The sequence below is a fragment of the Nyctereutes procyonoides genome, unplaced genomic scaffold (genome assembly GCF_905146905.1).
Source record: "Nyctereutes procyonoides isolate TBG_1078 unplaced genomic scaffold, NYPRO_anot_genome, whole genome shotgun sequence".
In the NCBI taxonomy this organism is placed as follows: domain Eukaryota; kingdom Metazoa; phylum Chordata; class Mammalia; order Carnivora; family Canidae; genus Nyctereutes; species Nyctereutes procyonoides.
In genome coordinates, this window is record NW_026575120.1 from 27,310,856 (window position 1) to 27,318,963 (window position 8,108).

The following is an 8,108-nucleotide window of genomic DNA, read 5'->3' on the forward strand; positions in this document are numbered from 1 at the left end:
ACTTATTTTTCTAATATACTCGTAAAAGGGCTCTGAATTCAAGGTAACAAACCTTCTGGAAGAATTAGCTCAGGCTCTTTTGTTTAAACTCAATCTTTTCCCTGTAGAACCTCAATGTATATTTTAGAATTTTCTTCCAATACTTTAGGACTCACTTAAACTTCTAGTCCTAATACGACGATTTCCTTTTGTTGCTGCAGGGACCTAGAAATGCAACAAAGTTATGAGCTAGAAGTTTTTCAGTTTTTGAATGTCAGTCAAAACCAAAACCAAAAAAAAAAAAAAAAAAAAAGGAAATTCCAGGAATTAAATTGGAATACAAAGTAGTCTTCATTTCACAGGACTCCCTCTATCGTTAATCCTCACGAGAATGAACACAGAAAGGAAGCTACTCCCTTACTGTATAATGAAAATCGTGATTTTTGGAATGCTTTTTCCAAATCAAAAAGCTCTCGAAACTAGTTCTTTCTCTCTCCTCTTTCCTGGTTTCGAGTAAAAGACCCTTCTTAGTAGATGATCTGGTACCTAACGAGCACTGCTGGTTGGCTGCACACACACGTACAACAACACGAACCCAACAAGTAGAACCAAACGTCACTCTCCTTTCACGGCGTTTGTCGTTTCTAATGGCTGAGTAATATTCCATCGTATCATAGACCACAGCTTCTTTTGTTGTTGTTGTTGTTGTTGTTGTTGTTGTTGTTTTCTCAACTTTATAGAGGTGGTGGGGGGAGTCAGGGAAGGAAGAGGTGTGGACTTGAAGGTTTTTGATTTTTTAATGCAAAATAATTTATTTTGTGTTTGATACCAGATGAGACGATAAGGGTGATGGTGCACATGCCCATACGCCGGCTCCAGGTGAAGTGCTCTAGGCTTCGGGCTCACTCTGCTACCTAAGAAGGTCTTTCTCAGCTTCAGCTCTACACAATGCTTGTGACTCAGCGCCTTGCGGGGTTGGGCATTATGTAAACTTTCACAGACTTGCTGAAGGGGATGGTGCCCTCCATGCTGGTTTCCACCTGGGGTGACACTTTGCCACCTTCAATCCGGGGGGGGGGGTTGGAATGCGGGAATTAGAGTTGTAGGCCAGTAGCAGTCTCACTTCCACCTGGCATGGTTCTGTCCAGGCAGTATGGGAGAGGTACACCTGAGTGATAAGCTGGTGGCGCCCTGGGCCAGGATTCTGCAAGTCTGCCGGCTTAGGATGAATCCTCTGAGCCTGGCCATCTGGATAGAAGACATGGACCTTCACAGCTCTCTCAGGGTCCTGCACATGTTCCAGGGTCGCATCGACATCCAGGGCCACAACCAATCCAGATGTAAACCGCAAAGGGTTGTCTGACTCGCCTGCTGGCTCAATGATGGTGGCTGAAGTGTGTTCCATCTGCTCTGGAAGGGGGAGGTGCAAGAAGGTACTCTGCCTCAGCATGGTCTGTAGAATTTTGACCACTTCCACAGGTTTGGATGTCATGAGTCGGGGCATAAGGTCAAGACGTTTGTCCACAAAGCTGTCCTGTAGGTGGGGGCAAATCAGCAATAAAACACCTCTGAAAAAAGTCCACTTCCTGTAAAAAGTTTTCACACATCCCAAATAAGGGGTCAACTCTTCGAGTAGTCTGTGCTGTTACTATAAGTTGCAAGGCTTTGGCCTGCAGCCTCATGTGATGTATAATCACTCCCTGTTTCTTCTCCACACCACTGTACATGAAGTCCATTTTGCAGGTCTCTTCCATGATGTTTTGCTGCCGCGGAGGCCAAGTCACTCTGCTTCAAATACAAAGGGGCAGCCACATTCCACAGCTTTCCTTGCAAGGCCTTGATGAGAAGAAGCTGACACCGAAGATAGGTAGCCAAGAAGTCAGCAACTCCTGCTAGTTCAGACTGAAGTTCTCCAAGTCTTTGCAGATCCCGGATGGTGAACTCCAGCAGCTTCTGGGTTCCCTGAGGGTCCTGGTGCTCTGAAGACTGTACACCCTTTCAGGGCTCTGCTGCAGGAACTGATGGGACAGGTCCTCATGGGGCGCAATACCAGGAGAAATGGACGATGACACTAGTTTTCTACCTGGTAACCTTAAGGCAGGAACAAGATGAGAAAGACTGTCTCGGAGGTAGGCATAATGCCTGAAGGTATGATCTGAGAACAGTGCCTGCATTGTTGGACAGGTTGTAGCAGCATTAAAAATAAGAACCAAAACTGCAATGTAAGCTGGGTCATCCATGTCTGGTTCAGCCGTGTCAAAAAATGGATGTGTGCTCAGGAGCTCTGGCACCAAGGGAAGCACCAGGGTTGGATGCCGACTTCCCAGAAACTTCAAGCACTTCCATACAGAGTCCCTATCAGTAGGGTACTTGGTTAAATTTTTCAGCAGCTCCACCAGTGCAAGATGAATCCCTTCTTTAGTCGAAACATTAGTACAGCATAAAAGTTCGTGAAGAGCCAGCCTCTCGAATATCTCTGGACAAATCCTCTAACACAGCCAGGATCTCGGAGAGTGATATTATTAGAAATTTTTCTCATGCTGTGTATGGACTGCAGGCGTACTTCCTCAATTTCATCATTAAACATGTCAACCGGGAAATCAGGGCGGTATTTCTCCACAAAAGAAGGTGAAGATTGGGCCAGCATGCAGAGAGCCTCCACAGCAGCAATGTGGACCTCATACATCTCATCTTCCAATCCATGAACAAAGGCTCCACAAGCTCCTGACTCAATCAAGTTCACAGCTCCTGTATCTATTTCTTCCTTGGGAGCATCACCTCCCCACCTTCTGCCACTGGAAAACTCTCCTGACCTGTGAAGTTCCTTGGCACGTTCATGTGTAGTGCGTTTTCTCCTGAGATCTGACATGAGCTTCTTGTCGAGCGTCTGCTCCAAGAAATCAGAACTGACTTGTTCCATTGAGCCCAATAGCTTTGCAGCCTGAACTCCAACCACCCAGGAGCCATCACTGACCACGGGACAAATTTTTCCACATGCATCATCAACTAAGCGAGTTTCTTCATTAGAAGAAGGAATGGGGACAGTGCTTTCAGGATAGAGCTGACTGACAGCCCAGATAAGTTGGACTGCAGCACTGCGCACTTGTTCATAGTCATCAGACAACAATTTACAGGCCTGATTATAAATTGCTTGGTGTAATTTCAGTCCTCTTTCATGAAGCTGCAACATGGCTTTTATACCTGCTGCTCTGACATGTGGGTCTTGGTCACTGAAGTAATCCCCTATAATCTTCTGGACATCTCTGACAGCTAGGCCTTCTCCATCTTTTGTGACACTTGTCTCCATAGAGCCAAGATTGCCATGTAATTGCAGGCACTTATTTGTTACACCATGAGACGTGTCTGTGAGGTGCTTGCAGGCTACATCAACTAATCCCATCTGGATAGCTTGATTCTCTGGGAGTTTGGTGCCAGTTGTCTGGGAGCAAGGTGTCCAACAGTTGAGCAAGGACTTGATGAGACTTTTCATTCTGCAGGATGTTAATGGCATCATCCATAACGCAGTCTGGTGAAAATCCTGCAGTCTTTGATAATAAACCCAACAATGATGCAATTTTCAGTCTCACAGATGGATCATTCTCCTTATAATAATGTTCCAAGAGAATCCTGACTACTCCTTCCACACTTACTGCTTCAACAGGCTTTCTGGCAAACTGGAGTAGATACTGCAAAGCATCCGCTGGGGAGGGAGCTTTACACCGATCTACGTGGAGTGCTGCAGATTTACTTGGTTTTGTCAATCGCAGTTTCTTGGTTGCAATTTCCTCCTGTTGTTGCTGGACCACCTTAGTGAATTCCTTGTACACTCGTTTCTTTAGGTGAGCCGCCATGACTGCCCGCCACACCACAGCTTCTTGATCCATCATCTTTCGATGGACACAGAAGCTCCTTCCGCAGTTTGCCTATTGTGGACATTGCTGCAATAAACATTGGGGTGCAGCTGTCCCGGTTATTATGCTGAGTGAAAACAGTCAATCGGAAAAGGACAGACATTATATGGTCTCACTCATTTGGGAAATATAAAAATTAGTGAAAGGGAATAAAGGCAAAGGAGAGAAAATGAGTGAAAGTATCAGTGAGGGTGACAAAACAGGAGACACCTAACTCTGGGAAACAAACAAGGGGTAGTGGAAGGGGAAGTGGGTGGTGGGGTGGGGTGACTGGGTGATGGGCCATGAGGGGGGCTCTTGGCGGGATGAGCACTGGGTGTTGCGCTATATGTGGACAAATTGAACTCCAATAAAAATTAAAAATTCAAAAAAAAGAAAATGGGCCCTTTATGTAAATAAGCAAACATTTAACTGATGTATTCATTAGGTCCAATAAATGGAAATGTATGGCACTAAAAAAAAAAAAAAACAAAAAAAAAAAAAAAAAAAGACACCAGGGAAATCTTCAGGGTTCTAAAGAATGTCATTGTTTTTCAAAAGATATCCGAATGATATAAACAGGAACATCACAAGTACAGAAGGAAAAGCTGCCGGAGGCACCGATATGAACAATTTCCCTACTACATTAAATGCCGTAGATCATTATGAGAAAGATTGGAATGCATCAGTAAATAAGAATCTTTAAGTCTTGGACACAGTTATTTTTTTAACATAAGCAAATATGCAATAATGTATTTCAAATGTGAAAAAGTACCTGTACCCACGGCCACCCTGGAGGAAGAGCACGCCAAGGGGCATGCTATCAGGATCCCCCACATGACGGAGCAGCCACTTGCCTCAGTGGAGCAACCGACCTCGGGCACTGAGCAACATCCTAAACGAAATCAAGAACCCAGCAGAGCTACTACAATGGGGCGAGCTGAAGCTTATGGGCCTGAGCAGTTCGAGCCGGGCATGGCAGTCAGTGCTGAGTTCTTGGCCCGAGCCGAGATGCCAGCTGCTGAGGCCAAGACAATTTACATGGCAGTCACACCTCTGATTCACTGTCCCGACCTGGAGGAACCACCTGCACACTTGGCCACCCTGCAAGAAGAGCTCCCCCAGGGCGCCCACGATCAATGTCCCCGGCATGCCATGCCAAAGGAGTCACCTGCCTAAGTGCAGCAACCAGCTTCGGCCCCTGAGCAACATCATGAACCACGTCAGCAGCCCACCCCAGCTCCGAAGGTGGGGGCTGATGAAGCTTCTGGGCCTGAGGTGATCGAGCTGGGCGGGACTGTCGGTGCTGAGTGCTTGGCCAGAGCGCAGATGCCAGCTGCTGAGTCGAAGCCAATGCACGAGGTGGTCACACCTCTATTCACTCTCCCGACAAGGAGGACCCACCTGCAATCTTGGCCACCCTCGCGGTAGATCATGTCCCGGCGCATGATAACAGGGTCCGCCACATGCCGGAGTGGCCACCCGGCTCAGTGGAGCAACTAGCGTCCGCCCCTGTGCAATATCCTGAACCACCTCAACAACCGGCCCCAGCTCCTACCTCGGGGCCTGCTAAAGCTTCAGGGCCAGAGGTGATCGAGCTGGTCACAGCTCGAACCGAGATGCCAGCTGCTGAGACCAAACCAATGCACGTGGTGGTAATACCTCTGACTCACTGTTCCGATATGCAAGAGCTACTTGTACCCGTGGCCACCCTGGAGGAAGAGCACGCCCAGGTGCATGCTATCGGGTTCCCGCACATGCCGGAGCAGCCACCTGCCTCACTGGAGCGAACGACTTTGGCCACTGAGCTCCATCCTGAACCAAATCAAGAGCCCGCCACAGAGACTACAGTGAGGCCAGCTGAAGCTTCTGGAGATGGAATACTTCCAAACTCGTTCTATGAGGCCACCATCACCTTAAGTCCAAAAGCAGACAAAGACCCCACCCCACCAAAAAGGAGAGTGATAGAACGATGTCCCCGATGAACACGGATGCAAACATTCTCAACAAGATACAAGCCAATACAATCCAACGGTACATTGAGAAGTTACTCACGGTGACCAGGTGGCATTTATCCCCGGGACGCAAGGCTGGTTCAACACTCGTCAAACACTCCGTGTGACTGATCAGATCTGCAAGAGAAAAAACAAGAACCAGGTGATCCTCTCAATAGATGCAGAGAAAGCATTTGACAAAATACGACATCCATTCCTGATCCAAAAGCTTCAGAGTATAGGGATAGAGGGAACGTTCCTCAGCATCTTCAAAGCCGTCTACGAAAAGCCCACAGCAAATTATCATTCCCAAGGGGGAAACGCTGGGAGCCTTTCCCCGAAGAAGATCAGGAATGAGACACGGATGTCCACTCTCACCACTGCAATTCAACATAACACTAGACATCGTAGCCTCAGCAATCAGGCAACAAAAAGAAATAAAAGGCATTCAGATCGGCCTAGAAGAAGTCAAACTCTCCCTCTTCGCAGATGACATGATACCGTACACCTAGAAAACCCAAAAGACTCCACCCCAAGACTGCTAGGACTCATACAGCAAATTCGGCAGTGTGGCAGGGTACAAAATCAATGCCCAGAAATCAGTGGCCTTTCTAGACGCTAACGATGAGACTGAGGAAAGAGAAATTAAGGAGTCAACCCCATTTACGATGGCACCCAAAAGCATGTGCTACCTAGGAATCAACCTAACGAAAGAGGTAAAGGATCTCAACCCGAAAAACGACAGAACACGTCTGAAAGAGACTGAGGAAGACAAAGAGATGGAAAACTATTCCATGCTCATGGATCCGAAGAATGAATATTGGGAAAATGTCAACATGGGCAATTTACACAATTAACGCAATCCCTATCAAAAATACCACGGACTCTCTTCACAGAGCTGGAACAGATCATCTGAAGATTTGTGTGGAATCAGAAAGGACCCCGGATGGCCACGGGAATAGTAGCCAAGAAAACCACAGTGGGGGGCAGCACAATGCCGGATTTCAGGTTGCACCGCAAAGCTGTGCTCACCAAGACAGTGTGGTACAGGCACAAAACCAGACACATCCATCAATGGAACAGAAGAGGAATGCAGAAGTGGACCCTCAACTCTACGGTCAAGACCATATATTCTACCAAGCAGGAGAGACCATCCACTGGAAAAAAGACAAGTCTCTTCCATAAATGCCACTGGGAATGCTGGACAGCCACATGCAGAGGAGGGAAACTGGACCACTGCCTCACACCAGACACAAAGATAAACTCAAAATGGATGAAAGATGTAAATGTGAGACGAGATTCCATCAAAACCCTGGGGGAGAACACAGGCAACGCCCTTCCCGAACTTGGCCACAGCAACTTCTTGCAAGATACACCCATGAAGGCCAGAGAAACAAAAGCAGAGATGAACTATTGGGACTTCATCAGGATGAGAAGCTTCCGCACAGCCAAAGAGACACTCAACAAAACCCACAGACAATCTCCAGAATGGGAGAAGCTACTTGCAAATGACCCGTCGGATAAAGGGCCAGCATCCAAGATCTCTAAAGAACCTATTCAACTCAACAGCAGAGAAACCAAGAGTGCCACCCTGAAATGGGCAAAAGACACCAACAGAAACGTCACACAGGAAGACACAGACGTGGCCAACAAGCACACGAGACGATGCTCCGCATCGCCGGCCATCAGGGAAATACAGAGCGAAAGCACAATGAGATACCACCTCACACCGGTGAGAATGGGGAACACGAACCAGACAGGAAACAACAAATGTTGGAGAGGATGTGGAGAAAGGGGAACGCTTTCAAAATTCACAAGTTTCAGAAATCGCCATACTCACCTGACAGGGACCAAGGGGAGGTGGGCGTGCACCCGGCGAGCCTGGGGAGCTTGGGAATGGGGGAAGGGGGGAAGGGGGGCAGGGGCTGAAGGGGGAAGGGGGGAAAGGAGGACGGGGGGGGGAGGGGGGAGGGGAGGAGGGGGGAGGAGGAAGAGCCAAGGGCCTTGGGGGCGCTCCTGGGGCCCAGCCACCCAGGCCCTCAAGCCACCGCCCCAAGGCCGTACCCTGACGGTGGACAGTGCCTGCATCCAAACCCCTCGGAGCGTGCCCGGATGGGCCCCGCACCCTCCCTGAGCCGCCCGGAGGAGACATGACCCGTAGGAGGCCCCACCGCCAGCCCCCTCCGCGAACAGGTCCCACCACTCCTCCACCGAGCAGTCCTTTGTCTCTCGGTCTCTCCCTCCC

At 48.6% G+C, this 8,108-nt stretch overlaps 1 pseudogene; it reads right to left on the minus strand.

Annotated features, from left to right (window-relative positions):
* Nucleotides 1–938: 938 nt before the first annotated feature.
* LOC129516021 (integrator complex subunit 4-like) lies at nucleotides 939–3,830 on the minus strand (annotated as a pseudogene).
* Between the last annotated feature and the right edge of the window lie 4,278 nt (nucleotides 3,831–8,108).